A 25,355-nucleotide genomic window follows, 5' to 3' on the forward strand; every position below is an offset into this window, starting at 1 on the left:
AGAGATCTCGGATTACAGATAGATCTTTCCCCGCTTCCTTCCTTCCTTCCATTCCATTGCCTGCCGCGTTTCCTACATTACAACAGTGAATATACTTTAAAAGTACTTCATTGGCTGCAATGCACTTTGGAACGTCCGGTGGCCATGAAACGCGTGGCGGAATTTTGAATCTTTCTGTCTTTCCTTGTTCGCACTTTCCTGCCTTATTGAGCAAGGAGCCTGATTTTGATGTTAACTCTGTGATCAAAAGCTTATCAGTTCCAGTCCTAACCTCGGCTTTTTGCACATTTATTAAAATCTATTTGATTGAAACTATCCAACATATAATAAAATCGTCCATTTAAAGCCAGTGAGTTATAACAGTCGTTTCAATGGTGAGGGGAATCTTTAGAGGAACAACTCCTGCGACATCAGAAATAGAATCAGTGCCCAGCTCTGCTGTTCGGGGCAACATAGAAACATAGAAGATAGGAGCAGGAGTAGGCCATTCGGCCCTTCGAGCCTGCTCCGCCATTCAATGAGATCATGGCTGATCATCCAAATTCAGTACCCTGTCCCTGCCTTCTCCCCATATCCCTTGATCCCTTTAGCCTTAAGAAATATATCCAACTCTTTCTTGAATATACGTAATGAGCTGGCCTCCACTGCCCTCTGTGGCAGAGAATTCCACAGGTTCACCACTCTCTGGGTGAAGAAATTCCTCCTCATTTCAGTTCTAAATGGCTTACCCCTTATCCTTAGACTATGACCCCTGTTTCTGGACTCCCCGGCCATCAGAAACAACCTTCCTGCATCTAGTCTGTCCAGGCCTGACAGAATTTTATAGGTTTCGATGAGATCCCCTCTCAATCTTCTAAACTCCAGTGAGTATAAGCCCAATCGACACAATCTCTCCTCATACGTCATTCCTGCCATCCCAGGTAACAGCCTGGTGAATCTTCGCTGCACTCCTTCCATGGCAAGTACGTCCTTCCTCGGGTAAGGCGACGAAAACTGCACACAATACTCAAGGTGCGGTCTCACCAAGGCCCTGTACAACTGCAGCAAGACACCCTTGTTCTTGTACTCGAACCCTCTTGCTACGAAGGCCAACATAACATTTGCCTTCTTAACCGCCTGCTGCACCTGCAAGCTTACCTTCAGCGACTGGTGCACAAGAACACCCAGGTCTCTTTGCACTTCCCCTTCTCCCAATCTATTGCCATGCAAATAATAATCTGCCTTCCTGTTTTTGCCACCAAAGTGGATAACCTCACATTTATCCACATTATAGTGCATTTGCCATGTTTCTGCCCAATAACCAACCTGTACAAATCGTACTGGAATTTCACGACATCCTCCTCACAGCATACCTTCCCACCCAGCTTTGTGTCGTCTGCAAATTTGGAGATATTACATCCAATTCCCTCGTCCAGATCATTAATATATATTGTGAACAGCTGGGGCCCTAGGACCGATCCTGGCGGTACCCCACTAGTCACTGCCTGCCACTCGGAAAATGACCCGTTTATTTCAACTCTTTGCTTTCTGTCCGCCAACCAGTTCTCTATCCAAATCAATACCAAGGCAATCCTCGCCTCGTCCTGTTTCATTTTCACATCGATGGGAGAAGCTGAGAGCGATCTCCAATCTACACTGGCTTTACACCGCTTGAAAGATTGACAGGAAAAGCAAATGATGAGGAATCATAGAATCATAGAAAGTTACAGCACGGAATGAGGCCATTTTGGCCCATCGTGTCCACGACGGCCAACAAAGAGCTATGCAGCCTAGGAAGCTGGAAAAATGGTTTACTTTATCATTTGAAAATTCATTTAATTTCTTATTTTTATTGATTTTAGATGAGCGCAGTTTTCTGATTGGCACCAAGTCTGTACAATTAATTTCTGTTAAACTTTATTTTGCTCCCACTCTTCATAAAGAACAATGTGTCCCTCGCCATGGGCCTTCAAAAACCTTTCAATTATGGCCAACCTCCTGTAATCGCTCCGTTCATCCACTAGCGCCCTTTTCATTTGTCTGTTAATTGGTTCAATGGCACACTTCAAAAGACCTGTTAAGATTAAGGCGGAATACTTTCGATCTAACTGCACCACGCCAGCCAGCCAAAGTTTCACATTCCAACCCTCATTGGCAGCTCGGTGATGCTGCCCATCGTTCACGCATCACAACAGTTTTGGGAAAAGCGCCAACCAGCAAGACAATAAAATCCAGTCCTTCAGTTAACAAGCCCACTATCACAAGATTCCCCAAGAAAATTTTGTGAACAATCGGGCCACTGTCCTTGTCTGTCGAGCAGTCCCACAGATCTAAAGGTATCGACTGGTTCTAAGGCACTAATGTAAATTGGTGCGAATGGGTCCTGTGCCCAAACCAGCGGTGGTAGCAGATCAAACGTAACATCGTAAGCAGCTGAAAGTGAATGTTGGATTAGACAACACCGCAGGAAAGTGACAATGAAATGGAAGGAGGAAAGTAACGGAGGGCTGGTGATTGTGAAAGGATGATAATGTTGGCGGGTTTGTATTATGGAGCATCAACACAGGTATGTGAGAGCGCAGGGTTTTGAAGGAATAAATAGGTTTTCATCACCAATAAGACACATTTCTTCAGGTGGTAAATACTGATGTGTCCCAGCGGTCTATCAGAGAACAGACAATATAAAGCCAGCTGTGCTGTAATAAGGATTCCAACCGTGGTTGCTGTGGGTAGAACGCAGATCACCAGTCACTTTACGATAACAGCGGCACACATCAGTTGCGGGGTGTTTGCTCTCACCACAGCATAGTTGCGCACGGCATGGATAGGTTTGCTGCTAAATATGAATAAAATGCAATTGTTGTTTACAGCTGTTTCAGTTATAGGAACATAGAAACAGGTGGTGGCCATTTAACCATCGAGCCTGCTCCGCCATTCAATTACATCATGTCGTAACTCCATCTACCTGCTCTGATTCCATAAATCTTCATATCCTTGCCTAACAAAAATCTATCAACCTCAATTTAGAAATTGTCAATTGACCCCCGGCCTCAAAAGCCTTTTGTAGGAGAGAGTTCCGGATTCCCACGACCCTCTGTCTGAAGAAGCCCTTCCTTACATTATCTCTGAACGTGATAGCTTTAATTTTATGGTTATTTCCCATTCTGCTGGACCCTCCCACCAGAGGAAATAGTTTCTCTCTCTCTCTCACACTTATTTGACTGCAGCTCTAACCGAAGTCCACATCCCAGGACATTAACTGTTCCTCTGATCCTATCCCACTAATTTATATTTTGAGCCCATGCCTCTTTCCCTGATGATGCTTTGCGCCCTGTCTCTGCATTTGGATTTGTTGTAGATCACTGGCAGCTGGCGGCAAAAGCGAGCGGGATATGGGCGCTCACAGGGAATGCTGCTTCTCATGGCTGCCTCACCCCCCGCGGGAGCTAGCGGGGGTTTGAAAGCATTCATGTGTGACACAGTTAGGATTTAAGAAGTGTTGTCTCAAAGTACCAACATATGAAGGAAGCGCCTCTTTATGGGGGTTTTGGAGACACAACATGATTTGGGGAACTCGCCTGACTCCAGATCATAAGACGACGTGTCTGGGTTGCGGCTAAATTTTTTTACCAGATTGTGTGTGAATAACTCGAAACCCCTCACAATAAACACTGTCACTTTTCACTGTTTAGCGGACGAGTTTCTCGGAGTGATGTGCCTGATCCTCTCATTCATTCGTTTGTACAAACCTCGGGAAAGGACGGAGGTGGAAATGATTTACAGGGAAATTATCAAAACATATCTTCAAGTCTCGCGTTCACCCATAAAGAAGCTCAAACTTACGGATTCAGAATCTTTGAGTGTAATCGGCTCTGTGGGTCAATGGATAGCGCGTTGGCCTTCTAATTAATGGTGGGAAGGTTGTGGGTTGGAGTCCCACCAGAGTCGCTGTACAGTCAGGATTTAGTGATGAACTTTTGCAGCAAAACCACAACTCGTTCATTGATGTCCTTCAAGGAATGGAAATCGCCAATGAGTCCGTTTGAATTGTGATTAATTAACATGTCAGCTTCAATCTGCGCACCTCATGTCAGCTTCAATCTGCGCACCTCATGTCAGCTTCAATTTGCGCACCTCATGTCAGCTTCAACCTGCGCACCTCATGTAAGCTTCAATCTGCGCACCTGCTGGAAAAAATTTCTTTACTCCACGAGTGTTGTGTCGACAAACCCTGTGCCTTCTGTCCTCTGGAGCTCAAACATTCTCTGGAGAAAAGAGAATCCGACCTTCTGGAACGGTAAAAAGCCATCATTTGAACCTGGGAACCTCTTCCATTCATACTTCAGATGAGGGACTGTCAAAATTGGCCGGTTTCACGCCAGATTCAGAATATAAAAAGTGTCGCCCAGATAATTAAAAGACCTTTGTAGGATTTAAACCTTCAATCTTCTGATAACTGTTTCGGTGCCAATCTCAGAGGAAGGAAGAAGGAAGAGAGGGTTCTCAGTCTCCGATTCGCGATCTCATCTCCACTTTCATTCAAGGTGGGTTGAGAAATTTCTTGGAATATTTTAATTTTAACAAGATATGAGCAATGCAGGGGCAGAGACCAGCAACACCAGTGCAATTTCCACGAAAATGCATTGCAAGTAAGATTCAGTGAAATGCCTGGAAAGTGCATCAGCATCAAACGTGCAATACAGTAACGACGAGGATTAGATTCGTACCCACGCGTGCAGAGCACAATGGATTAGCAGTCCATCGCCTTAACCACTCGTCCACGTCGTCTCACCAATGTACGGCTTTCAGACATTCCATTTCTTGCTTTTTACATCTAATTAGAACGACCCTGAAAGAAATTCAACTTCACCGCTTATCCTGCCCGTGCACACAGATCTACAATGTTGAAAATGTACAATCAGCTTAATGAAAGCAACAGGCCTTCCGTTACTTCAGATGAGGGACTGTCAAAAATGGCCGGTTTCACGCCAGATTCAGAATATAAAAAGTGTCGCCCAGATAATTAAAAGACCTTTGTAGGACTTGAACCTTCAAATAACTGAAGAATTTGCAACCGAAGTCAGACGCCTTATCGATTAGTCTATGCGGCCGCTGATGCCGCTGACTCTCTTTTTATGGGGTGAATTGTGAGCAGGTTCAAGGAAACAGCTCGAAAAAAGAAGTGGATTGAGGAAAAGATAAAAATATTTCAATTGTATTAACAGGTCCTCTGTGAGCTGGATTCGCACCAGCGCAGTGAAACTCAATGCAAATGGGAAATGACATCGGCGGCTCGTTGGTCTAGGAGTATGATTCTCGCTTTGGGCATTTCACGATTAAAATGCGAGAGGTCCCGGGTTCAAATCCCGGACGAGCCCTGGCACATTTTCTTAAACTCAACAACTCGGTCATCAAAGCTGAAATCGCTCTGCTTCTTAAAAAACGGCATGATCCGAGATTGTGAGCTCTGCCATTTCAAACAGACACAGAATGATCCGGGACTGTGAGCACTCCTGGTTCAAACAGACCCAGATTGATTCGCAACTGACCACGACCACGCCCATTATAGACAGGCCTGTTTTTCAAAGCTTATGAAATCCATGGCAACATCAATCGGGCTGTTTCTAAATCGATGCCCGGTTTAATCTTGGACACCAAGTTGAAAGTTTACTCCATTATCATTTTTCCCATTATCTCCGTCATTTTACTCCAGCCAAATGAACTGAGTTTAGGTGTCAGCCGTGGCTCAGCGGTAGCATACTCAAGCCTCACTCCAGAGACTTGAGTGCATAATCCAGGCTGACACTCCAGGGCAGTACTGAGGTAGTGCTGCACTGTCGGCAGTGCCGTCCTTCTAGTAAGATGTTAAACTGGGGCTTCAGATCCCATGAGAGAATGCTGAAAAGAACGAGGATTTCTCGCGCATTATTTATCTCTCAACCAAAGACCCAAAAACAGAAAATCTCGTCTTTAAGTTTGATAAATATTTTTGAAATTCCAAAGGAGAAATTTATGTTCCTGTTCCCTAATCATTTGCCTCTGCTGCCGCTAGTCTTTTCATTCGGTGCCAATCTCAAAGGAAGGAAGAAGGAAGAGAGGGTTTCTCAAACTCCGATTCACGATCTCATCTCCACTTTCATTCAAGGTGGGTTGAAGACATTTCTTGGAATATTTTAATTTTAACAAGATATGAGCAATGCAGGGGCACAGACCAGCAACACCAGTGCAATTTTCACGAAATTGTATTTCAAGTAAGATTCAGTGAAATGCTTGGAAAGTGCGTCAGCATCAAACGTGCAATACAGTAACGACGAGGATGGGATTCGAACGCACGCGTGCAGAGACACAATGGATTAGCAGTCCATCGCCGTAACCTCTCGGCCACCTCATCTCACCAATATACTGCTTTCAGATATTCCATTTCTTGCTTTTTACATCTAATTAGAACTACCCTGAAAGAAATTCAACTTCACCGCTTATCCTGCCCGTGCACACAGATCTACAATGTTGAAAATGTACAATCAGCTTAATGTAAGCAACAGGCCTTCCGTGACTTCAGATGATGGACTGTCAAAAATGGCCGGTTTCACGCCAGATTCAGAATATAAAAAGTGTCGCTGAGATAATTAAAAGACCTTTGTAGGACTTGAACCTTCAATCTTCTGATAACTGAAGAATTTGCAACAGAAGTCAGATGCCTAATCCATTAGTCTATGCGGCCGCTGATGCCGCTGAATCTCTTTTTATGGGGCGAATTGTGAGCAGGTTCAAGGAAACTGCTCGAAAAAAGAAGTGGATTGAGGAAAAGATAAAAATATTTCAACTGTATTAACAGGTCCTCTGTGAGCTGGATTCGCACCAGCGCAGTGAAACTCAATGCAAATGGGAAATGACATCGGCGGCTCGTTGGTCTAGGGGTATGATTCTCGTTTTGGGCATTTCACGATTAAAATGCGAGAGGTCCCGGGTTCAAATCCCGGACGAGCCCTGGCACATTTTCTTAAACTCAACAACTCGGTCATCAAAGCTGAAATCGCTCTGCTTCTAAAAAACGGCATGATCCGAGATTGTGAGTTCTGCCATTTCAAACAGACACAGAATGATCCGGGGCTGTGAGCACTCGCGGTTTAAACAGACCCAGAATGATTCGCAACTGACCGCGACCCCGCCCATTATAGACAGGCCTGATTTTCAAAGCTTATGAAATCTATGGCAACATAAATCGGGCTGTTTCTAAATCGATGCCCGGTTTAATCTTGGACACCAAGTTGAAAGTTTACTCCATTATCATTTTTCCCATTATCTCCGTCATTTTACTCCAGCCAAATGAACTGAGTTTAGGTGTCAGCCGTGGCTCAGCGGTAGCATACTCAAGCCTCACTCCAGAGACTTGAGTGCATAATCCAGGCTGACACTCCAGGGCAGTACTGAGGTAGTGCTGCACTGTCGGCAGTGCCGTCCTTCTAGTAAGATGTTAAACTGGGGCTTCAGATCCCATGAGAGAATGCTGAAAAGAACGAGGATTTCTCGCGCATTATTTATCTCTCAACCAAAGACCCAAAAACAGAAAATCTCGTCTTTAAGTTTGATAAATATTTTTGAAATTCCAAAGGAGAAATTTATGTTCCTGTTCCCTAATCATTTGCCTCTGCTGCCGCTAGTCTTTTCATTCGGTGCCAATCTCAAAGGAAGGAAGAAGGAAGAGAGGGTTTCTCAAACTCCGATTCACGATCTCATCTCCACTTTCATTCAAGGTGGGTTGAAGACATTTCTTGGAATATTTTAATTTTAACAAGATATGAGCAATGCAGGGGCACAGACCAGCAACACCAGTGCAATTTTCACGAAATTGTATTTCAAGTAAGATTCAGTGAAATGCTTGGAAAGTGCGTCAGCATCAAACGTGCAATACAGTAACGACGAGGATGGGATTCGAACGCACGCGTGCAGAGACACAATGGATTAGCAGTCCATCGCCGTAACCTCTCGGCCACCTCATCTCACCAATATACTGCTTTCAGATATTCCATTTCTTGCTTTTTACATCTAATTAGAACTACCCTGAAAGAAATTCAACTTCACCGCTTATCCTGCCCGTGCACACAGATCTACAATGTTGAAAATGTACAATCAGCTTAATGTAAGCAACAGGCCTTCCGTGACTTCAGATGAGGGACTGTCAAAAATGGCCGGTTTCACGCCAGATTCAGAATATAAAAAGTGTCGCTGAGATAATTAAAAGACCTTTGTAGGACTTGAACCTTCAATCTTCTGATAACTGAAGAATTTGCAACAGAAGTCAGATGCCTAATCCATTAGTCTATGCGGCCGCTGATGCCGCTGAATCTCTTTTTATGGGGCGAATTGTGAGCAGGTTCAAGGAAACTGCTCGAAAAAAGAAGTGGATTGAGGAAAAGATAAAAATATTTCAACTGTATTAACAGGTCCTCTGTGAGCTGGATTCGCACCAGCGCAGTGAAACTCAATGCAAATGGGAAATGACATCGGCGGCTCGTTGGTCTAGGGGTATGATTCTCGTTTTGGGCATTTCACGATTAAAATGCGAGAGGTCCCGGGTTCAAATCCCGGACGAGCCCTGGCACATTTTCTTAAACTCAACAACTCGGTCATCAAAGCTGAAATCGCTCTGCTTCTAAAAAACGGCATGATCCGAGATTGTGAGTTCTGCCATTTCAAACAGACACAGAATGATCCGGGGCTGTGAGCACTCGCGGTTTAAACAGACCCAGAATGATTCGCAACTGACCGCGACCCCGCCCATTATAGACAGGCCTGATTTTCAAAGCTTATGAAATCTATGGCAACATAAATCGGGCTGTTTCTAAATCGATGCCCGGTTTAATCTTGGACACCAAGTTGAAAGTTTACTCCATTATCATTTTTCCCATTATCTCCGTCATTTTACTCCAGCCAAATGAACTGAGTTTAGGTGTCAGCCGTGGCTCAGCGGTAGCATACTCAAGCCTCACTCCAGAGACTTGAGTGCATAATCCAGGCTGACACTCCAGGGCAGTACTGAGGTAGTGCTGCACTGTCGGCAGTGCCGTCCTTCTAGTAAGATGTTAAACTGGGGCTTCAGATCCCATGAGAGAATGCTGAAAAGAACGAGGATTTCTCGCGCATTATTTATCTCTCAACCAAAGACCCAAAAACAGAAAATCTCGTCTTTAAGTTCGATAAATATTTTTGAAATTCCAAAGGAGAAATTTATGTTCCTGTTCCCTAATCATTTGCCTCTGCTGCCGCTAGTCTTTTCATTCGGTGCCAATCTCAAAGGAAGGAAGAAGGAAGAGAGGGTTTCTCAAACTCCGATTCACGATCTCATCTCCACTTTCATTCAAGGTGGGTTGAAGACATTTCTTGGAATATTTTAATTTTAACAAGATATGAGCAATGCAGGGGCACAGACCAGCAACACCAGTGCAATTTTCACGAAATTGTATTTCAAGTAAGATTCAGTGAAATGCTTGGAAAGTGCGTCAGCATCAAACGTGCAATACAGTAACGACGAGGAGGGGATTCGAACGCACGCGTGCAGAGACACAATGGATTAGCAGTCCATCGCCGTAACCTCTCGGCCACCTCATCTCACCAATATACTGCTTTCAGATATTCCATTTCTTGCTTTTTACATCTAATTAGAACTACCCTGAAAGAAATTCAACTTCACCGCTTATCCTGCCCGTGCACACAGATCTACAATGTTGAAAATGTACAATCAGCTTAATGTAAGCAACAGGCCTTCCGTGACTTCAGATGAGGGACTGTCAAAAATGGCCGGTTTCACGCCAGATTCAGAATATAAAAAGTGTCGCTGAGATAATTAAAAGACCTTTGTAGGACTTGAACCTTCAATCTTCTGATAACTGAAGAATTTGCAACAGAAGTCAGATGCCTAATCCATTAGTCTATGCGGCCGCTGATGCCGCTGAATCTCTTTTTATGGGGCGAATTGTGAGCAGGTTCAAGGAAACTGCTCGAAAAAAGAAGTGGATTGAGGAAAAGATAAAAATATTTCAACTGTATTAACAGGTCCTCTGTGAGCTGGATTCGCACCAGCGCAGTGAAACTCAATGCAAATGGGAAATGACATCGGCGGCTCGTTGGTCTAGGGGTATGATTCTCGTTTTGGGCATTTCACGATTAAAATGCGAGAGGTCCCGGGTTCAAATCCCGGACGAGCCCTGGCACATTTTCTTAAACTCAACAACTCGGTCATCAAAGCTGAAATCGCTCTGCTTCTAAAAAACGGCATGATCCGAGATTGTGAGTTCTGCCATTTCAAACAGACACAGAATGATCCGGGGCTGTGAGCACTCGCGGTTTAAACAGACCCAGAATGATTCGCAACTGACCGCGACCCCGCCCATTATAGACAGGCCTGATTTTCAAAGCTTATGAAATCTATGGCAACATAAATCGGGCTGTTTCTAAATCGATGCCCGGTTTAATCTTGGACACCAAGTTGAAAGTTTACTCCATTATCATTTTTCCCATTATCTCCGTCATTTTACTCCAGCCAAATGAACTGAGTTTAGGTGTCAGCCGTGGCTCAGCGGTAGCATACTCAAGCCTCACTCCAGAGACTTGAGTGCATAATCCAGGCTGACACTCCAGGGCAGTACTGAGGTAGTGCTGCACTGTCGGCAGTGCCGTCCTTCTAGTAAGATGTTAAACTGGGGCTTCAGATCCCATGAGAGAATGCTGAAAAGAACGAGGATTTCTCGCGCATTATTTATCTCTCAACCAAAGACCCAAAAACAGAAAATCTCGTCTTTAAGTTTGATAAATATTTTTGAAATTCCAAAGGAGAAATTTATGTTCCTGTTCCCTAATCATTTGCCTCTGCTGCCGCTAGTCTTTTCATTCGGTGCCAATCTCAAAGGAAGGAAGAAGGAAGAGAGGGTTTCTCAAACTCCGATTCACGATCTCATCTCCACTTTCATTCAAGGTGGGTTGAAGACATTTCTTGGAATATTTTAATTTTAACAAGATATGAGCAATGCAGGGGCACAGACCAGCAACACCAGTGCAATTTTCACGAAATTGTATTTCAAGTAAGATTCAGTGAAATGCTTGGAAAGTGCGTCAGCATCAAACGTGCAATACAGTAACGACGAGGATGGGATTCGAACGCACGCGTGCAGAGACACAATGGATTAGCAGTCCATCGCCTTAACCTCTCGGCCACCTCATCTCACCAATATACTGCTTTCAGATATTCCATTTCTTGCTTTTTACATCTAATTAGAACTACCCTGAAAGAAATTCAACTTCACCGCTTATCCTGCCCGTGCACACAGATCTACAATGTTGAAAATGTACAATCAGCTTAATGTAAGCAACAGGCCTTCCGTGACTTCAGATGAGGGACTGTCAAAAATGGCCGGTTTCACGCCAGATTCAGAATATAAAAAGTGTCGCTGAGATAATTAAAAGACCTTTGTAGGACTTGAACCTTCAATCTTCTGATAACTGAAGAATTTGCAACAGAAGTCAGATGCCTAATCCATTAGTCTATGCGGCCGCTGATGCCGCTGAATCTCTTTTTATGGGGCGAATTGTGAGCAGGTTCAAGGAAACTGCTCGAAAAAAGAAGTGGATTGAGGAAAAGATAAAAATATTTCAACTGTATTAACAGGTCCTCTGTGAGCTGGATTCGCACCAGCGCAGTGAAACTCAATGCAAATGGGAAATGACATCGGCGGCTCGTTGGTCTAGGGGTATGATTCTCGTTTTGGGCATTTCACGATTAAAATGCGAGAGGTCCCGGGTTCAAATCCCGGACGAGCCCTGGCACATTTTCTTAAACTCAACAACTCGGTCATCAAAGCTGAAATCGCTCTGCTTCTAAAAAACGGCATGATCCGAGATTGTGAGTTCTGCCATTTCAAACAGACACAGAATGATCCGGGGCTGTGAGCACTCGCGGTTTAAACAGACCCAGAATGATTCGCAACTGACCGCGACCCCGCCCATTATAGACAGGCCTGATTTTCAAAGCTTATGAAATCTATGGCAACATAAATCGGGCTGTTTCTAAATCGATGCCCGGTTTAATCTTGGACACCAAGTTGAAAGTTTACTCCATTATCATTTTTCCCATTATCTCCGTCATTTTACTCCAGCCAAATGAACTGAGTTTAGGTGTCAGCCGTGGCTCAGCGGTAGCATACTCAAGCCTCACTCCAGAGACTTGAGTGCATAATCCAGGCTGACACTCCAGGGCAGTACTGAGGTAGTGCTGCACTGTCGGCAGTGCCGTCCTTCTAGTAAGATGTTAAACTGGGGCTTCAGATCCCATGAGAGAATGCTGAAAAGAACGAGGATTTCTCGCGCATTATTTATCTCTCAACCAAAGACCCAAAAACAGAAAATCTCGTCTTTAAGTTTGATAAATATTTTTGAAATTCCAAAGGAGAAATTTATGTTCCTGTTCCCTAATCATTTGCCTCTGCTGCCGCTAGTCTTTCCATTCGGTGCCAATCTCAAAGGAAGGAAGAAGGAAGAGAGGGTTTCTCAAACTCCGATTCACGATCTCATCTCCACTTTCATTCAAGGTGGGTTGAAGACATTTCTTGGAATATTTTAATTTTAACAAGATATGAGCAATGCAGGGGCACAGACCAGCAACACCAGTGCAATTTTCACGAAATTGTATTTCAAGTAAGATTCAGTGAAATGCTTGGAAAGTGCGTCAGCATCAAACGTGCAATACAGTAACGACGAGGATGGGATTCGAACGCACGCGTGCAGAGACACAATGGATTAGCAGTCCATCGCCGTAACCTCTCGGCCACCTCATCTCACCAATATACTGCTTTCAGATATTCCATTTCTTGCTTTTTACATCTAATTAGAACTACCCTGAAAGAAATTCAACTTCACCGCTTATCCTGCCCGTGCACACAGATCTACAATGTTGAAAATGTACAATCAGCTTAATGTAAGCAACAGGCCTTCCGTGACTTCAGATGAGGGACTGTCAAAAATGGCCGGTTTCACGCCAGATTCAGAATATAAAAAGTGTCGCTGAGATAATTAAAAGACCTTTGTAGGACTTGAACCTTCAATCTTCTGATAACTGAAGAATTTGCAACAGAAGTCAGATGCCTAATCCATTAGTCTATGCGGCCGCTGATGCCGCTGAATCTCTTTTTATGGGGCGAATTGTGAGCAGGTTCAAGGAAACTGCTCGAAAAAAGAAGTGGATTGAGGAAAAGATAAAAATATTTCAACTGTATTAACAGGTCCTCTGTGAGCTGGATTCGCACCAGCGCAGTGAAACTCAATGCAAATGGGAAATGACATCGGCGGCTCGTTGGTCTAGGGGTATGATTCTCGTTTTGGGCATTTCACGATTAAAATGCGAGAGGTCCCGGGTTCAAATCCCGGACGAGCCCTGGCACATTTTCTTAAACTCAACAACTCGGTCATCAAAGCTGAAATCGCTCTGCTTCTAAAAAACGGCATGATCCGAGATTGTGAGTTCTGCCATTTCAAACAGACACAGAATGATCCGGGGCTGTGAGCACTCGCGGTTTAAACAGACCCAGAATGATTCGCAACTGACCGCGACCCCGCCCATTATAGACAGGCCTGATTTTCAAAGCTTATGAAATCTATGGCAACATAAATCGGGCTGTTTCTAAAACGATGCCCGGTTTAATCTTGGACGCCAAGTTGAAAGTTTACTCCATTATCATTTTTCCCATTAACTCCGTCATTTTACTCCAGCCAAATGAACTGAGTTTAGGTGTCAGCCGTGTCTCAGCGGCAGCAAACTCAAGCCCCACTCCAGAGACTTGAGTGCATAATCCAGGCTGACACTCCAGGGCAGTACTGAGGTAGTGCTGCACTGTCGGCAGTGCCGTCCTTCTAGTAAGATGTTAAACTGGGGCTTCAGATTCCATGAGAGAATGCTGAAAAGAACGAGGATTTCTCGCGCATTATTTATCTCTCAACCAAAGACCCAAAAACAGAAAATCTCGTCTTTAAGTTTGATAAATATTTTTGAAATTCCAAAGGAGAAATTTATGTTCCTGTTCCCTAATCATTTGCCTCTGTTGCCGCTAGTCTTTTCATTCGGTGCCAATCTCAAAGGAAGGAAGAAGGAAGAGAGGGTTCTCAATCTCCGATTCACGATCTCATCTCCACTTTCATTCAAGGGGGGTTGAGAAATTTCTTGGAATATTTTAATTTTAACAAGATATGAGCAATGCAGGGGCACAGACCAGCAACACCAGTGCAATTTTCACGAAATTGCATTTCAAGTAAGATTCACTGAAATGCTTGGAAAGTGCATCAGCATCAAACGTATAATACAGTAACGACGACGATGGGATTCGAACCCACGCGTGCAGAGCACAATAGATTAGCAGTCCATCGCCTTAACCTCTCGGCCACCTCGTCTCACTAATATACTGCTTTCAGATATTCCATTTCTTGCTTTTTCCATCTAATTAGAACTACCCTGAAAGAAATTCAACTTCACCGCTTATCCTGCCCGTGCACACAGATCTACAATGTTGAAAATGTACAATCAGCTTAATGTAAGCAACAGGCCTTCCGTTACTTCAGATGAGGGACTGTCAAAAATGGCCGGTTTCACGCCAGATTCAGAATATAAAAAGTGTCGCCCAGATAATTAAAAGACCTTTGTAGGACTGGAACCTTCAATCTTCTGATAACTGAAGAATTTGCAACAGAAGTCAGATGCCTAATCCATTAGTCTATGCGGCCGCTGATGCCGCTGAATCTCTTTTTATGGGGCGAATTGTGAGCAGGTTCAAGGAAACTGCTCGAAAAAAGAAGTGGATTGAGGAAAAGATAAAAATATTTCAACTGTATTAACAGGTCCTCTGTGAGCTGGATTCGCACCAGCGCAGTGAAACTCAATGCAAATGGGAAATGACATCGGCGGCTCGTTGGTCTAGGGGTATGATTCTCGCTTTGGGCATTTCACGATTAAAATGCGAGAGGTCCCGGGTTCAAATCCCGGACGAGCCCTGGCACATTTTGTTAAACTCAACAACTCGGTCATCAAAGCTGGAATCGCTCTGCTTCTAAAAAAACGGCATGATCCGAGATTGTGAGCTCTGCCATTTCAAACAGACACAGAATGATCCGGGGCTGTGAGCACTCGCGGTGCAAACAGACCCAGAATGATTCGCAACTGACCGCGACCCCGCCCATTTTCGACAGGCCTGATTTTCAAAGCTTATGAAATCTATGGCAACATAAATCGGGCTGTTTCTAAAACGATGCCCGGTTTAATCTTGGACGCCAAGTTGAAAATTTACTCCATTATCATTTTTCCCATTATCTCCGTCATTTTACTCCAGCCAAATGAACTGAGTTTAGGTGTCAGCCGTGGCTCAGCGGCAGCAAACTCAAGCCTCACTCCAGAGACTTGAGTGCATAATCCAGGCTGACACTCCAGGGCAGTACTGAGGTAGTGCCGTCCTTCTCGTAAGATGTTAAACTGGGGCTTCAGATCCCATGAGAGAATGCTGAAAAGAACGAGGATTTCTCGCGCATTATTTATCTCTCAACCAAAGACCCAAAAACAGAAAATCTCGTCTTTAAGTTTGATAAATATTTTTGAAATTCCAAAGGAGAAATTTATGTTCCTGTTCCCTAATCATTTGCCTCTGTTGCCGCTAGTCTTTTCATTCGGTGCCTATCTCAAAGGAAGGAAAAAGGGGTTCTCAATCTCCGATTCACGATCTCATCTCCACTTTCATTCAAGGTGGGTTGAGAAATTTCTTAGAATATTTTAATTTTAACAAGATATGAGCAATGCAGGGGCACAGACCAGCAACACCAGTGCAATTTTCACGAAATTGTATTTCAAGTAAGATTCAGTGAAATGCTTGGAAAGTGCATCAGCATCAAACGTGTAATACAGTAACGACGAGGATGGGATTCGAACCCTCGCGTGCAAAGCACAATGGATTAGCAGTCCATCGCCTTAACCTCTCGGCCACCTCGTCTCACCAATATACTGCTTTCAGATATTCCATTTCTTGCTTTTTACATCTAATTAGAACTACCCTGAAAGAAATTCAACTTCACCGCTTATCCTGCCCGTGCACACAGATCTACAATGTTGAAAATGTACAATCAGCTTAATGTAAGCAACAGGCCTTCCGTTACTTCAGATGAGGGACTGTCAAAAATGGCCGGTTTCACGCCAGATTCAGAATATAAAAAGTGTCGCCCAGATAATTAAAAGACCTTTGTAGGACTTGAACCTTTAATCTTCTGATAACTGAAGAATTTGCAACAGAAGTCAGATGCCTAATCCATTAGTCTATGCGGCCGCTGATGCCGCTGAATCTCTTTTTATGGGGCGAATTGTGAGCAGGTTCAAGGAAACTGCTCGAAAAAAGAAGTGGATTGACGAAAAGATAAAAATATTTCAACTGTATTAACAGGTCCTCTGTGAGCTGGATTCGCACCAGCGCAGTGAAACTCAATGCAAATGGGAAATGACATCGGCGGTTCGTTGGTCTAGGGGTATGATTCTCGTTTTGGGCATTTCACGATTAAAATGCGAGAGGTCCCGGGTTCAAATCCCGGACGAGCCCTGGCACATTTTGTTAAACTCAACAACTCGGTCATCAAAGCTGAAATCGCTCTGCTTCTAAAAAAACGGCATGATCCGAGATTGTGAGCTCTGCCATTTCAAACAGACACAGAACGATCCGGTGCTGTGAGCACTCGCGGTTTAAACAGACCCAGAATGATTCGCAACTGACCGCGACCCCGCCCATTTTCGACAGGCCTGATTTTCAAAGCTTATGAAATCTATGGCAACATAAATCGGGCTGTTTCTAAAACGATGCCCGGTTTAATCTTGGACACCAAGTTGAAAATTTACTCCATTATCATTTTTCCCATTATCTCCGTCATTTTACTCCAGCCAAATGAACTGAGTTTAGGTGTCAGCCGTGGCTCAGCGGCAGCATACTCAAGCCTCACTCCAGAGACTTGAGTGCATAATCCAGGCTGACACTCCAGGGCAGTACTGAGGTAGTGCTGCACTGTCGGCAGTGCCGTCCTTCTAGTAAGATGTTAAACTGGGGCTTCAGATCCCATGAGAGAATACTGAAAAGAACGAGGATTTCTCGCGCATTATTTATCTCTCAACCAAAGACCCAAAAACAGAAAATCTCGTCTTTAAGTTTGATAAATATTTTTGAAATTCCAAAGGAGAAACTTATGTTCCTGTTCCCTAATCATTTGCCTCTGTTGCCGCTAGTCTTTTCATTCGGTGCCAATCTCAAAGGAAGGGAGGGTTCTTCAATCTCCGATTCACGATCTCATCTCCACTTTCATTCAAGGTGGGTTGAGAAATTTCTTGGAATATTTTAATTTTAACAAGATATGAGTAATGCAGGGGCACAGACCAGCAACACCAGTGCAATTTTCACGAAATTGTATTTCAAGTAAGATTCAGTGAAATGCTTGGAAAGTGCATCAGCATCAAACGTGTAATACAGTAACGACGAGGATGGGATTCGAACCCACGCGTGCAGAGCACAATGGATTAGCAGTCCATCGCCTTAACCTCTCGGCCACCTCGTCTCACCAATACACTGCTTTCAGATATTCCATTTCTTGCTTTTTACATCTAATTAGAACTACCCTGAAAGAAATTCAACTTCACCGCTTATCCTGCCCGTGCACACAGATCTACAATGTTGAAAATGTACAATCAGCTTAATGTAAGCAACAGGCCTTCCGTTACTTCAGATGAGGGACTGTCAAAAATGGCCGGTTTCACGCCAGATTCAGAATATAAAAAGTGTCGCCCAGATAATTAAAAGACCTTTGTAGGACTTGAACCTTTAATCTTCTGATAACTGAAGAATTTGCAACAGAAGTCAGATGCCTAATCCATTAGTCTATGCGGCCGCTGATGCCGCTGAACCTCTTTTTATGGGGCGAATTGTGAGCAGGTTCAAGGAAACTGCTCGAAAAAAGAAGTGGATTGAGGAAAAGATAAAAATATTTCAACTGTATTAACAGGTCCTCTGTGAGCTGGATTCGCACCAGCGCAGTGAAACTCAATGCAAATGGGAAATGACATCGGCGGCTCGTTGGTCTAGGGGTATGATTCTCGCTTTGGGCATTTCACGATTAAAATGCGAGAGGTCCCGGGTTCAAATCCCGGACGAGCCCTGGCACATTTTGTTAAACTCAACAACTCGGTCATCAAAGCTGAAATCGCTCTGCTTCTAAAAAAACGGCATGATCCGAGATTGTGAGCTCTGCCATTTCAAACAGACACAGAATGATCCGGGGCTGTGAGCACTCGCGGTTTAAACAGACCCAGAATGATTCGCAACTGACCGCGACCACGCCCATTTTCGACAGGCCTGATTTTCAAAGCTTATGAAATATATGGCAACATAAATCGGGCTGTTTCTAAAACGATGCCCGGTTTAATCTTGGACACCAAGTTGAAAATTTACTCCATTATCATTTTTCCCATTATCTCCTTCATTTTACTCCAGCCAAATGAACTGAGTTTAGGTGTCAGCCGTGGCTCAGCGGCAGCATACTCAAGCCTCACTCCAGAGACTTGAGTGCATAATCCAGGCTGACACTCCAGGGCAGTACTGAGGTAGTGCTGCACTGTCGGCAGTGCCGTCCTTCTAGTAAGATGTTAAACTGGGGCTTCAGATCCCATGAGCGAATGCTGAAAAGAACGAGGATTTCTCGCGCATTATTTATCTCTCAACCAAAGACCCAAAAACAGAAAATCTCGTCTTTAAGTTTGATAAATATTTTTGAAATTCCAAAGGAGAAATTTATGTTCCTGTTCCCTAATCATTTGCCTCTGTTGCCGCTAGTCTTTTCATTCGGTGCCAATCTCAAAGGAAGGAAGAAGGGGTTCTCAATCTCCGATTCACGATCTCATCTCCACTTTCATTCAAGGTGGGTTGAGAAATTTCTTGGAATATTTTAATTTTAACAAGATATGAGCAATGCAGGGGCACAGACCAGCAACACCAGTGCAATTTTCACGAAATTGTATTTCAAGTAAGATTCAGTGAAATGCTTGGAAAGTGCATCAGCATCAAACGTGTAATACAGTAACGACGACGATGGGATTCGAACCCACGCGTGCAGAGCACAATGGATTAGCAGTCCATCGCCTTAACCTCTCGGCCACCTCGTCTCACCAATACACTGCTTTCAGATATTCCATTTCTTGCTTTTTACATCTAATTAGAACTACCCTGAAAGAAATTCAACTTCACCGCTTATCCTGCCCGTGCACACAGATCTACAATGTTGAAAATGTACAATCAGCTTAATGTAAGCAACAGGCCTTCCGTTACTTCAGATGAGGGACTGTCAAAAATGGCCGGTTTCACGCCAGATTCAGAATATAAAAAGTGTCGCCCAGATAATTAAAAGACCTTTGTAGGACTTGAACCTTCAATCTTCTGATAACTGAAGAATTTGCAACAGAAGTCAGATGCCTAATCCATTAGTCTATGCGGCCGCTGATGCCGCTGAATCTCTTTTAATGGGGCGAATTGTGAGCAGGTTCAAGGAAACTGCTCGAAAAAAGAAGTGGATTGAGGAAAAGATAAAAATATTTCAACTGTATTAACAGGTCCTCTGTGAGCTGGATTCGCACCAGCGCAGTGAAACTCAATGCAAATGGGAAATGACATCGGCGGCTCGTTGGTCTAGGGGTATGATTCTCGCTTTGGGCATTTCACGATTAAAATGCGAGAGGTCCCGGGTTCAAATCCCGGACGAGCCCTGGCACATTTTGTTAAACTCAACAACTCGGTCATCAAAGCTGAAATCGCTCTGCTTCTAAAATAACGGCATGATCCGAGATTGTGAGCTCTGCCATTTCAAACAGACACAGAATGATCCGGGGCTGTGAGCACTCGCGGTTTAAACAGACCCAGAATGATTCGCAACTGACCGCGACCCCGCCCATTTTCGACAGGCCTGATTTTCAAAGCTTATGAAATATATGGCAACATAAATCGGGCTGTTTCTAAAACGATGCCCGGTTTAATCTTGGACACCAAGTTGAAAATTTACTCCATTATCATTTTTCCCATTATCTCCTTCATTTTACTCCAGCCAAATGAACTGAGTTTAGGTGTCAGCCGTGGCTCAGCGGCAGCATACTCAAGCCTCACTCCAGAGACTTGAGTGCATAATCCAGGCTGACACTCCAGGGCAGTACTGAGGTAGTGCTGCACTGTCGGCAGTGCCGTCCTTCTAGTAAGATGTTAAACTGGGGCTTCAGATCCCATGAGCGAATGCTGAAAAGAACGAGGATTTCTCGCGCATTATTTATCTCTCAACCAAAGACCCAAAAACAGAAAATCTCGTCTTTAAGTTTGATAAATATTTTTGAAATTCCAAAGGAGAAATTTATGTTCCTGTTCCCTAATCATTTGCCTCTGTTGCCGCTAGTCTTTTCATTCGGTGCCAATCTCAAAGGAAGGAAGAAGGGGTTCTCAATCTTCGATTCACGATCTCATCTCCACTTTCATTCAAGGTGGGTTGAGAAATTTCTTGGAATATTTTAATTTTAACAAGATATGAGCAATGCAGGGGCACAGACCAGCAACACCAGTGCAATTTTCACGAAATTGTATTTCAAGTAAGATTCAGTGAAATGCTTGGAAAGTGCATCAGCATCAAACGTGTAATACAGTAACGACGACGATGGGATTCGAACCCACGCGTGCAGAGCACAATGGATTAGCAGTCCATCGCCTTAACCTCTCGGCCACCTCGTCTCACCAATACACTGCTTTCAGATATTCCATTTCTTGCTTTTTACATCTAATTAGAACTACCCTGAAAGAAATTCAAATTCACCGCTTATCCTGCCCGTGCACACAGATCTACAATGTTGAAAATGTACAATCAGCTTAATGTAAGCAACAGGCCTTCCGTTACTTCAGATGAGGGACTGTCAAAAATGGCCGGTTTCACGCCAGATTCAGAATATATAAAGTGTCGCCTAGATAATTAAAAGACCTTTGTAGGACTTGAACCTTCAATCTTCTGATAACTGAAGAATTTGCAACAGAAGTCAGATGCCTAATCCATTAGTCTATGCGGCCGCTGATGCCGCTGAATCTCTTTTTATGGGGCGAATTGTGAGCAGGTTCAAGGAAACTGTTCGAAAAAAGAAGTGGATTGAGGAAAAGATAAAAATATTTCAACTGTATTAACAGGTCCTCTGTGAGCTGGATTCGCACCAGCGCAGTGAAACTCAATGCAAATGGGAAATCACATCGGCGGCTCGTTGGTCTAGGGGTATGATTCTCGCTTTGGGCATTTCACGATTAAAATGCGAGAGGTCCCGGGTTCAAATCCCGGACGAGCCCTGGCGCATTTTGTTAAACTCAACAACTCGGTCATCAAAGCTGAAATCGCTCTGCTTCTAAAAAAACGGCATGATCCGAGATTATGAGCTGTGCCATTTCAAACAGACACAGAATGATCCGGGGCTGTGAGCACTCGCGGTTTAAACAGACCCAGAATGATTCGCAACTGACCGCGACCCCGCCCATTTTCGACAGGCCTGATTTTCAAAGCTTATGAAATCTATGGCAACATAAATCGGGCTGTTTCTAAAACGATGCCCGGTTTAATCTTGGACACCAAGTTGAAAATTTACTCCATTATCATTTTTCCCATTATCTCCGTCATTTTACTCCAGCCAAATGAACTGAGTTTAGCTGTCAGCCGTGGCTCAGCGGCAGCATACTCAAGCCTCACTCCAGAGACTTGAGTGCATAATCCAGGCTGACACTCCAGGGCAGTACTGAGGGAGTGCTGCACTGTCGGCAGTGCCGTCCTTCTAGTAAGATGTTAAACTGGGGCTTCAGATCCCATGAGAGAATGCTGAAAAGAACGAGGATTTCTCGCGCATTATTTATCTCTCAACCAAAGACCCAAAAACAGAAAATCTCGTCTTTAAGTTTGATAAATATTTTTGAAATTCCAAAGGAGAAATTTATGTTCCTGTTCCCTAATCATTTGCCTTTGTTGCCGCTAGTCTTTTCATTCGGTGCCAATCTCAAAGGAAGGAAGAAGGGGTTCTCAATCTCCGATTCACGATCTCATCTCCACTTTCATTCAAGGTGGGTTGAGAAATTTCTTGGAATATTTTAATTTTAACAAGATATGAGCAATGCAGGGGCACAGACCAGCAACACCAGTGCAATTTTCACGAAATTGTATTTCAAGTAAGATTCAGTGAAATGCTTGGAAAGTGCATCAGCATCAAACGTGTAATACAGTAACGACGACGATGGGATTCGAACCCACGCGTGCAGAGCACAATGGATTAGCAGTCCATCGCCTTAACCTCTCGGCCACCTCGTCTCACCAATACACTGCTTTCAGATATTCAATTTCTTGCTTTTTACATCTAATTAGAACTACCCTGAAAGAAATTCAACTTCACCGCTTATCCTGCCCGTGCACACAGATCTACAATGTTGAAAATGTACAATCAGCTTAATGTAAGCAACAGGCCTTCCGTTACTTCAGATGAGGGACTGTCAAAAATGGCCGGTTTCACGCCAGATTCAGAATATAAAAAGTGTCGCCCAGATAATTAAAAGACCTTTGTAGGACTTGAACCTTCAATCTTCTGATAACTGAAGAATTTGCAACAGAAGTCAGATGCCTAATCCATTAGTCTATGCGGCCGCTGATGCCGCTGAATCTCTTTTAATGGGGCGAATTGTGAGCAGGTTCAAGGAAACTGCTCGAAAAAAGAAGTGGATTGAGGAAAAGATAAAAATATTTCAACTGTATTAACAGGTCCTCTGTGAGCTGGATTCGCACCAGCGCAGTGAAACTCAATGCAAATGGGAAATGACATCGGCGGCTCGTTGGTCTAGGGGTATGATTCTCGCTTTGGGCATTTCACGATTAAAATGCGAGAGGTCCCGGGTTCAAATCCCGGACGAGCCCTGGCACATTTTGTTAAACTCAACAACTCGGTCATCAAAGCTGAAATCGCTCTGCTTCTAAAATAACGGCATGATCCGAGATTGTGAGCTCTGCCATTTCAAACAGACACAGAATGATCCGGGGCTGTGAGCACTCGCGGTTTAAACAGACCCAGAATGATTCGCAACTGACCGCGACCCCGCCCATTTTCGACAGGCCTGATTTTCAAAGCTTATGAAATATATGGCAACATAAATCGGGCTGTTTCTAAAACGATGCCCGGTTTAATCTTGGACACCAAGTTGAAAATTTACTCCATTATCATTTTTCCCATTATCTCCTTCATTTTACTCCAGCCAAATGAACTGAGTTTAGGTGTCAGCCGTGGCTCAGCGGCAGCATACTCAAGCCTCACTCCAGAGACTTGAGTGCATAATCCAGGCTGACACTCCAGGGCAGTACTGAGGTAGTGCTGCACTGTCGGCAGTGCCGTCCTTCTAGTAAGATGTTAAACTGGGGCTTCAGATCCCATGAGCGAATGCTGAAAAGAACGAGGATTTCTCGCGCATTATTTATCTCTCAACCAAAGACCCAAAAACAGAAAATCTCGTCTTTAAGTTTGATAAATATTTTTGAAATTCCAAAGGAGAAATTTATGTTCCTGTTCCCTAATCATTTGCCTCTGTTGCCGCTAGTCTTTTCATTCGGTGCCAATCTCAAAGGAAGGAAGAAGGGGTTCTCAATCTTCGATTCACGATCTCATCTCCACTTTCATTCAAGGTGGGTTGAGAAATTTCTTGGAATATTTTAATTTTAACAAGATATGAGCAATGCAGGGGCACAGACCAGCAACACCAGTGCAATTTTCACGAAATTGTATTTCAAGTAAGATTCAGTGAAATGCTTGGAAAGTGCATCAGCATCAAACGTATAATACAGTAACGACGACGATGGGATTCGAACCCACGCGTGCAGAGCACAATGGATTAGCAGTCCATCGCCTTAACCTCTCGGCCACCTCGTCTCACCAATACACTGCTTTCAGATATTCCATTTCTTGCTTTTTACATCTAATTAGAACTACCCTGAAAGAAATTCAACTTCACCGCTTATCCTGCCCGTGCACACAGATCTACAATGTTGAAAATGTACAATCAGCTTAATGTAAGCAACAGGCCTTCCGTTACTTCAGATGAGGGACTGTCAAAAATGGCCGGTTTCACGCCAGATTCAGAATATATAAAGTGTCGCCTAGATAATTAAAAGACCTTTGTAGGACTTGAACCTTCAATCTTCTGATAACTGAAGAATTTGCAACAGAAGTCAGATGCCTAATCCATTAGTCTATGCGGCCGCTGATGCCGCTGAATCTCTTTTTATGGGGCGAATTGTGAGCAGGTTCAAGGAAACTGTTCGAAAAAAGAAGTGGATTGAGGAAAAGATAAAAATATTTCAACTGTATTAACAGGTCCTCTGTGAGCTGGATTCGCACCAGCGCAGTGAAACTCAATGCAAATGGGAAATGACATCGGCGGCTCGTTGGTCTAGGGGTATGATTCTCGCTTTGGGCATTTCACGATTAAAATGCGAGAGGTCCCGGGTTCAAATCCCGGACGAGCCCTGGCACATTTTGTTAAACTCAACAACTCGGTCATCAAAGCTGAAATCGCTCTGCTTCTAAAATAACGGCATGATCCGAGATTGTGAGCTCTGCCATTTCAAACAGACACAGAATGATCCGGGGCTGTGAGCACTCGCGGTTTAAACAGACCCAGAATGATTCGCAACTGACCGCGACCCCGCCCATTTTCGACAGGCCTGATTTTCAAAGCTTATGAAATATATGGCAACATAAATCGGGCTGTTTCTAAAACGATGCCCGGTTTAATCTTGGACACCAAGTTGAAAATTTACTCCATTATCATTTTTCCCATTATCTCCTTCATTTTACTCCAGCCAAATGAACTGAGTTTAGGTGTCAGCCGTGGCTCAGCGGCAGCATACTCAAGCCTCACTCCAGAGACTTGAGTGCATAATCCAGGCTGACACTCCAGGGCAGTACTGAGGTAGTGCTGCACTGTCGGCAGTGCCGTCCTTCTAGTAAGATGTTAAACTGGGGCTTCAGATCCCATGAGCGAATGCTGAAAAGAACGAGGATTTCTCGCGCATTATTTATCTCTCAACCAAAGACCCAAAAACAGAAAATCTCGTCTTTAAGTTTGATAAATATTTTTGAAATTCCAAAGGAGAAATTTATGTTCCTGTTCCCTAATCATTTGCCTCTGTTGCCGCTAGTCTTTTCATTTGGTGCCAATCTCAAAGGAAGGAAGAAGGGGTTCTCAATCTTCGATTCACGATCTCATCTCCACTTTCATTCAAGGTGGGTT

At 43.9% G+C, this 25,355-nt stretch overlaps 5 non-coding genes across 5 annotated transcripts; all 5 read right to left on the reverse strand.

The window, feature by feature from the left end:
• Nucleotides 1-17,510: 17,510 nt before the first annotated feature.
• Nucleotides 17,511-17,592, reverse strand: trnas-gcu (transfer RNA serine (anticodon GCU)). The gene has a single exon. It is a non-coding gene; the product is annotated as a tRNA-Ser (tRNA).
• A 1,518-nt stretch (nt 17,593-19,110) lies between these two features.
• trnas-gcu (transfer RNA serine (anticodon GCU)) lies at nt 19,111-19,192 on the reverse strand. The gene has a single exon. It is a non-coding gene; the product is annotated as a tRNA-Ser (tRNA).
• A 1,518-nt stretch (nt 19,193-20,710) lies between these two features.
• trnas-gcu (transfer RNA serine (anticodon GCU)) lies at nt 20,711-20,792 on the reverse strand. Its single transcript has one exon. It is a non-coding gene; the product is annotated as a tRNA-Ser (tRNA).
• Nucleotides 20,793-22,310: 1,518 nt separating this feature from the next.
• trnas-gcu (transfer RNA serine (anticodon GCU)) lies at nt 22,311-22,392 on the reverse strand. The gene has a single exon. It is a non-coding gene; the product is annotated as a tRNA-Ser (tRNA).
• A 1,518-nt stretch (nt 22,393-23,910) lies between these two features.
• Nucleotides 23,911-23,992, reverse strand: trnas-gcu (transfer RNA serine (anticodon GCU)). Its single transcript has one exon. It is a non-coding gene; the product is annotated as a tRNA-Ser (tRNA).
• Nucleotides 23,993-25,355: the final 1,363 nt, after the last annotated feature.

The sequence above is a fragment of the Somniosus microcephalus genome, unplaced genomic scaffold, assembly GCF_052327205.1.
Source record: "Somniosus microcephalus isolate GS21.2 unplaced genomic scaffold, FLI_Smic_1.0 unresolved_chr1, whole genome shotgun sequence".
In the NCBI taxonomy this organism is placed as follows: domain Eukaryota; kingdom Metazoa; phylum Chordata; class Chondrichthyes; order Squaliformes; family Somniosidae; genus Somniosus; species Somniosus microcephalus.